Source organism: Coffea arabica, chromosome 4e, assembly GCF_036785885.1.
Source record: "Coffea arabica cultivar ET-39 chromosome 4e, Coffea Arabica ET-39 HiFi, whole genome shotgun sequence".
In the NCBI taxonomy this organism is placed as follows: Eukaryota; Viridiplantae; Streptophyta; class Magnoliopsida; order Gentianales; family Rubiaceae; genus Coffea; species Coffea arabica.
This window is the reverse complement of record NC_092317.1, coordinates 19,117,493-19,125,923: the sequence shown is the minus strand read 5'-3', so window position 1 is coordinate 19,125,923 and position 8,431 is coordinate 19,117,493.

Here is an 8,431-nt window from a genome sequence, read left to right as displayed (position 1 = left end):
AAATTTCTTGAAGATCCACTTAATCTAGAAGAAAGGCATCATCTCACGGTTTTTTTGGGGCTTTATAGGTGCGAAAATTTCTGGTTTCTCTCAAGGATTAGGAGGTAATCATCCAATCTTTTAACCGCGGCTTTAGTGGGTTTAATCTTGGCTATGAAGCTTGTAGCTTCATTATTGATGTTGTTACTTGAATTGGATTGGTTGAAGTGGGCTCTATGAAATCCCACCTTGGTTGTATGGGCTGATTTGATGATAATAAGTGTTGTTTGTGTTAATTATGTGTTAAACAAGATGATGTTAGTTAGAAAGGTGAAAGGAAAACCGAAGGAAATTGCATAGGAAGACCAGCCGAGATCTGTCCTGCTTTTACCGGGCCTTTGGTTCAAATTTTTGTTGTTCAAATCACTTTGAAACTGATGTAGATATGTTGTATATGATGTGTGGAAAGTTTCTACCAAAAAATTATTTGAATTGGTTGGATAAAAATTGAATTTTGGCAAGAACAAATCTGGAAATTCATGTAATAGTGGTCCTCTGGCAGTGTTCTTTGAACGAACACATCTCTATGTCCGGACGTCGGAATTGAGTGCCGTCAGTGGCATTCAAAACTATACATCCGTAATTTTCTAATAGTGTATATGCACCTTCTAATTTGAACTGAGTCATCTGTAGTGATTGATCAAAGTCGGCTGCCCTGTTCTGTTGGCCTATTCGAGAGAAAGGTAGAAGCTGCAATTTGTGGCTCTATTTTCTCTCATTTGCAAATTGAATTTCAAAATGATGTGTTCAGATGAAATGTAGCCTTATGATTCTAGTTTCCAACATTGACCATTCTCAATTTTGAATTGTATTGAGTGAGATATAGTCCAATTTTCAAACTGCGACAAAACTGGAAAACCCTCTTTTTGGCTAGCCGACTGAGTTGGTTGCTTGTGGGAGATTTTATTTTGAAATTTTGATGTCAACCAACTATCAATTGCTTATGAAATATTTCTTGGACCTTGGTTTCACAAATGGACCAAAATGGGATTGATTTCATGGTACAAAGCGTTTAAAAAGGGAAGGAAAGCAAGAAGGCAGATTTGTCTTGGAAATTTCTTGAACTTCGGTAGTTTTGTTAACTACCTTCCCGTACGACTTTTCAAATGAAATTTGATAAGAGGATTAGCCCTCATATGGAAGTTGAATTGTACTAATTTTGGTGTCATTCTAAGACTGTTTCATTATACAAATGGTGTGCCAAAGTTGTTCTTCAAATCTGGAAAATGAACCAACAGTCTTCATTTTTGGGCCGATTTTGAGCTGCTATAATTTGGCACTCATGTCACGACCCCACCTCCCCCTAAGGTGAACCAGAGGCTAAGAGACAGGGATAAATTTCATCAGAAGGCCTCAACAACCAATTCGGAAGCAATTCCAGCCAAAACAACCAATTACAGGCGCAATTCTTACATTCGGGTAAAAAGAGAACAGCAATAGTAATTTCGACGTTTCTCTTTCTACACTACTCCAATTGACCTGAAATTTTGTAGGCACCTCTAAAATGTCATTCCCTACAACTTTCATGTTTTAAGCCAAGGCCAATTCGGCCTCTATCTATGAGCTATAAATTCGGGCAGAATGCACAATCACAAACCCTAACTTTCCAAAATTTCTTCCAAAACAGAAATTGTTTGCAATTATCCACTTTTTCCACCTTCTAGAATCATTATATACCATTTCCAATCATCATAGATAGCCACACAATCATTCTCATATTAAAACAGAAAAATCCCCAAAAATTATAAAACTTCACCAATTCAACCAAAATCAAGATGTAATCCATAAACTTGCATCTCATACCACCACTAATCATGATTTAAGCATCAATTAAGGAAGGAGAGTGGTTCTTCACAACTCACCTTAGCAATACAAGAGATAGAGCAACTAGTCACCTTAGCTTTCCAAACAACTCCACAAAACACCTCAAGACCACTTAGCAAAGAGATTTTGTGGAATGATTTGGAGTTTGATAGCCTGCTTCATGATATTTCCGCTAGAATGCGTTCTGTGAATCTGTTTTTGTGATTCTGGTATAGTATCTTGCATTTTTGACCTGGTTACACTCGAAACTGGGTTGAGTGACCTTCTGCAATATTGTATCCCTATCTCTTAGCTTCGAAACGGTGTATCTTGCACCTTCATCCGACCATCGTAGTACCTTTGGTGCCATTACCGCAAAATGACGTCAAAACTGTTTTTCTGGTTTTGAGCTTAACTTTCATTTCCAGACTTTTCCCTAGCTTGACTTGTACTGGTACTACTTGGAGTTTGCTGAATTGCTATTGGATGAACTTGTTGTTGTGTGTGTACCTTTGGGTTGGAATGAGGAAATAATGAAGCCTTGATGGCTGGAAAAGTAAAGAAAGATAAGAGGAAGTGCTGTCCGAATTTTGAAAGGACTTGTTTGCATTGAGTTTGTGAACTAAGACTTGGATTTGAGCAAGGCAATGACATATGATAGATGGTTCCTGAGCCATGGAGGTGAGTGACCCTAAACTATTTCCAAAGTACTTGTGAAATGTTTCTTGCATTATGTACTCGATTGCATCTCATGCGTGCTTGCATGTGAATTCATGACATGATTTGGCTTCAATGAGTTCTGGGAAAGTCTTGTGCTGGACACCAACGTCTCCACCATTCTCGTGAGTTCGTGACATGATGGAGCAAATGGCTCCGGAGCTCAAAAAGGGGCTCCCTCCTAATGTTAATGTTAATGTTAAATGATCTATTTGAGCGTTGGGTGTTCAAGTGCTGTGATTTCACCGGCTCACGAGAGCACTAAACGTACATTTGATCTCTGAATCATGACATCATCGAAATGATCGAAATGCAACATTGTGAAATATATTTGTTTAATGATTTTACTGGTTACTCGCTGAGCTTCTAGCTCACCCCAAAACTATTTTTATTCCCCTCCACAGGGCTCGTGGCGAAGGAAGGCTTGTTGTGATTTTATTGTTGTGGAATTTCTCTTGTATAATAATTGGGATCATGGATCAGAGTGGCGCAGTGGAAGCGTGGACGCTTCGCTTTTGATATGTAATTCTTGAGGAATTTGATGTAATATATGAGATTTATATTGTAATTCATTTGAGGATTGTAGTGAACGACTGAGTCCCGGCGAGAGCTGGGCAGGCGGTCCGCCGAACCCTCTGGTTCGCCCTAGGGGGAGGTGGGGCCGTCACAACTCAAAACTCTGAATTTAGTTCCACTTGTTGTGTTTAAAAACTTAGAACTCTTATCATAGTATGAATTTCAGAGGCTAGTTCACTTTCTGTGAATTTTGCCGAATTTCCAAAGTTTACCGAAAAACATGATCGAAACTGTCTTGTGTGCTTATATCAGCCACTTTGAGCTGAAATTTGAATGTCTTCCATTTAGAATCTTGGAAAAGTGTCTTCTGGAAACTTTTAGTACTTTGAACCAAGATTCCAACGCTATAAAGTTTTCCAATTTTGGACCTATTGAGTACAAGATATGATTTTTCAAAGTTGACACTTAAAACTGAATTTTTCCAACTTGTTGGGAAATAAGATTTAGAAACTCTTCACTACCCTTCGATATTGATTGACCGTTTAAACTTGATTTCATGAAGAAAATCAGTTTTTTCTTGTGTTATTAAACCCCATTTTTGAGTCTCGATTTACGAGTAATTAAGGATCTTTTTCATGACATATTTTTAGTATTGTACAAGTGTACAATCTTTCTTATTAATAAGGGGTTATAAGTGATAGTATGTGATAGTCAAGTATTATTTGTTCAGGCGCTCAAGGGGACCTTCAAGAGGATCTCGAAGCGGAGGTCTAAGAATTATTTGAGCACTTACTCCCTATTTTGATTGGTGAGTGTCAAGTGCATGAATTGTTGATAAATGCTTTAATTGTTAATTTAGTATTATGAAATTGTTGAGACGAGTGTGTACTTTACCGCACTCGCTCTTTCTTAAGTGATGCTACAATTGAATTGTGCTATATGAATTGATATTCGAATTGTGTGAAGTGAATTGCTATGTGAATTGATATTCTCTTTCTTTTAATTATGCGATACTTGTTACTAAAATACATATGATCGGTAATTGTTCATAAACATGTCTAACTCGTAAGTCCTGAGCGGATGCATGTACCACACCAATTTGGGTAGGAGGTGCCTCTCATACCGTTTCAGTGCTATAATCGGTCTCCTGAGCGATAGCATGTACCACACTGATTTGGGGGTGGGAGGTACCTTTCATGTCGACTCAAAACCCTAAACAAATAATCGGTTCTCTGAGCGATAGCATGTACCACACCAATTCGGGTAGGAGGTACCTCTCATGTCGACTCAGAACCCTAAACCATTCTCAGTCGATTGGAGCGATGTCTCATCGACCACTGAGCGATAGTATGTACCACACCGATTCGGGTGGGAGGTACCTCTCATGTCGACTCAGAACCATAAACAAAGTATAAGTCGATTGGAGCGATGTCTCATCGACCACTGAGCGATAGTACGTACCATACCGATTCGGGTAGGAGATACCTCTCATGTCGACCCAAAACCATAAATGTATAATCGATTCCCTGAACGATAGTGTGTACCACACCGATTCAGGTGGGAGGTACCTCTTATGTCGACTCAGAACCATAAATGGAGTAAGTGAAGTTCTACGGATTTAATTACCTACCCGGGTGATGGAATGTCATCACGAGGAGGTATTGGATTGAACTTTGGCAAAACAAATGGAAATTAGCTCTTGAGAGCCCCTGTATCCTCATTGACTGTGTTTAATTGAAAATTTGAATTGCTTGAATATTACAGTTTTAATTCTTGCTTAAATGCTATCACCACCTGAACTATGCGTTTTGCATGTTTTCTTGGCCTCACGAGCATCCGCTCACCCCCATTAGTTTTGTTTTCCTTAACAGGGTCGGATTGCAAGTTGGGGAGAAAAGCCGACTTGATCACTTTTGGTTAGAATCATGGGATCTAATTGGCTAGTCGAATGATAATGACTGTATATTTTGGGAATGTTGATGTATTTTTGAGAACTTGTGATATAAGACTTGAAAGTTTATTTAAGAAAATGACTTTTCTCTACTTGGACTTGTATTATCGGGTATTATCTTTAAGTTTGGATTTGAATTGTACCGAGTCCTGGCGAGAGTTAGGCAGGCATCCCGCTGATACCCCTTTGGTTCGCCTTAGGGAGAAGTGGGGGCGTCACAGAAATGTTCTGGGTAGAAAGCTAACTCAATTTCCTACAACTTTCATGTTTTGAAAAAGAATTGATTTGGCCTTTATCATGGACGCATATGCAGGTTAGTTTGGGTCCAAAAACAAGGCAGAATCACTACAAATGCTAGAATTCTTCTTGCTAAGCTGAAATTCGATGTTTCAATGCTTAGAAGTAACATTCATGCTTTTAATCACTACCCCAAGTCCATAACCAAACTCATCAACATCATATACTAGATAAACAACATTAATCAAAACTGAAAATTGCAAACCCTAGCTGAAAATTCGACCTTACCATAAAAAAACTAGAAAATCAACCATAACAAGCCAAGATTAAGAACTTCTATACCAACTTTAGCAAGATTAAACAATAGAAAAGCAAGTTCAAGCCTTATACCTTCGAAAAGCTTCTTGCAAGTGAGAAACAAACCACTATCTTCCCAAAATTTCAACACACCAAGCCTTCCAAGTACCAAGAGGTAAGTTTAATCGGTTTGGTTTTGTTGATTTCACTCAAACAAGCTTGATTCCACTCAAACAAGCTTGATTCAAGGTTGAAGTTGCAAGTTTTCTCTCTTGTTTTTTTCTCTCCTAAAGCTCGGCCAACCAAGGGAAAAATGAAGAAGAAATGAAGCCAGTTTGAAGATAAGAAGGAAGGTAATTTGTTTGGTCAAAGTTGGTTGGATTTCCGCCAAGTGTCGCTTCAAGGTTAAATCTCAAAATTTTTCTTTTTTCCTCTTTTCTTTTGGTCAAGATTTTTGGCCAGCTAAAGGATATTTTAGGGTTGATATTTTTGAAATAAAAGTAAGGAGATTAAGGTAATAAAGTAGTGTTCAAGTGGTGTATTCAATCGGTAGCAAACGATGCACGTCGGTTGGAACCGTTTTTCCTTAACTCGCGCGTACTAGGGTTTTAACTTATGATTCACTAACTTATTATTGACACTTTTAATCACACATTTTCTCTTATCTAAAACTCACTCTTAACCACCAAATTTAGTACACACACCTCACCAATTAATCACACTACCAAAATATGCAGAAATCCTAGTTTACCCTAACTATAAAAGTAAACGTAAAACTCTCGATTCTATTATATATTGCAACTATTGAGAGAGTAAATTAGTAGTAAACATATTATAAAGTAATTTATTCAAAACAAAAGAGAATTTTAAGAAAATATAAGCAAATTTTCAACTCGTCACAGTATGTGTGTGCACACATATGTGTATATTTAAAACTTTTATATTCTCTATGAAAGAAATTCTAATTTTGTCTACATGTGTGTAACAAATAATTGTTGTTCTTTGTGACAGCCCCACCTCCCCCTAAGGCGATCCAAAGGGTTCGGCGAACCGTCTGCCCAACTCTCGCCGGGACTCAGTCGTTCACTCGAGCAAATCAGAAATAAAACCTCAAGAAAGAGCAAAACAATGATCCAAAACTTAAAACAAAATTATATACATTGTTATCTCAGAAGGAAGTACATCCGTCGAATATACAAAGGTTCTCAATTCACCATACAACCAGCCCGGGCCAAGCACTAGGGCGAGAACCATTACAAAACCAAAGAACTAGACCAAGCTAGTCTATACAGAGCTCTCGTCCTTGCTCGCCTTCCCCTGTTAAGGAAAACAAAACTAAAGGGATGAGCTAAAAGCTCAGTGAGGTTCCGAACACATAAGCAGCAATCCATCCAAAACATTAAATATAGAATTTCAATAATTCAAGTAACATTTACAATGGAAAGCGATAATAACACATACATTAAAAGGATACAGGCTCACAAGGAGCCATTTGTTCATTCGTTCGTTCTCCTGACATTCCCCTTATTCCTCCATTCACTTGAAAATGCATTTTTGTAAGTAAAACCCTCGTTTGTTCGTTCATTTCATTCACCCTCTTCCCAGAAATTGGCCGGGCTCCACCAGACTTCAAGGTAATACTCGAGTATACCAAACGTTCACCCAGGTCACCATATCGCTCGATCGAGTCCGCTTCTGGCTCGAGTCGATCGGAAACAAGGGGCAGTGGCCAGTTCAGCCAAAAGGCTTACATTCATGCACAAGTAACATTTCAATCGTTCAATTATTGAAAATTTCACAATCATTTGGGTTGAGTGCGATAAAGTACACACTCGCCTAGAAAACTCGTTTGGCCAATCATTGAAAGCACTTAACACATTATCAATCAATAATAACAAGCCAATAAGTCAAGGAAATATAACAAACAAGGAACAATCACCTAGTTATGCAAAATATTGTGCAAAATATCCTTCTGGATATTACCCTTAGTCACCAATGAAACCTAAGATTGAACAAGAGAACATATTACAGTTTATCGAGCAAAACATTTAAGGGAAAACGAAGAAACCCGACTAATTAGGAGTAAAACGTGTAAAGATAACTTTCAAGTAAAAAGAGGGTTGTTTGGACCCAAGGATGAAAATAACTAGGGTTTCAAAATCAATCGCAAAACCAAGCTCAAAAGGCTTATAGAATTCCAACGGAAAACATTTGACCAACGACAAATCAAAAGACAAATAGAAAGGCTAAGAAAATATTCTTTCGAAATCGTAAAGAATCGTTTGTATGACTAAAAGTCACTATATATTCAAGTAGAGGTTATATAACAAGGGTTTTGATGAAAATCATATGGAAAAGGAGGACTCTTAAAACCGTACTTGAAAGTAGTTCACTTGTGGCCGATAAAACCCTAACTCATACTTCTATATTTTGGTACGGAGTAAGTAAACATTTGGTGTTTCAAATCGAAGAGGTATCATGTTTTGGAATGGTAAAACGGTCATAGTATTTGCCAAACGAAAATATACGAATTCAAATAGAAACTTAGCCCTCGAGCGAAAATTTGGACAGCACGCCCTTTGTATTTACCTAATTTTCCAGCCATTTTGGCTTCATTATTTTTCTCATTCAGGCTCAAGTTTATACACAACACAAATGCATTTCAATAGCCGTTCCATAGGCTCAAGACAATACAAGGACATAAATCAACTAATAACAAATGCGGAAATGAAGTTTACAAAAGACAGATTTGACGGGTTTTTGCGGAAAGAACACATCTGAGGCTACGCTTATCGGATTGGTGTGTAACTTATACCATTTCAAATCTGAGACGAAGGCCTACAACTTTCATGAAGATCACTTGGTCAAATT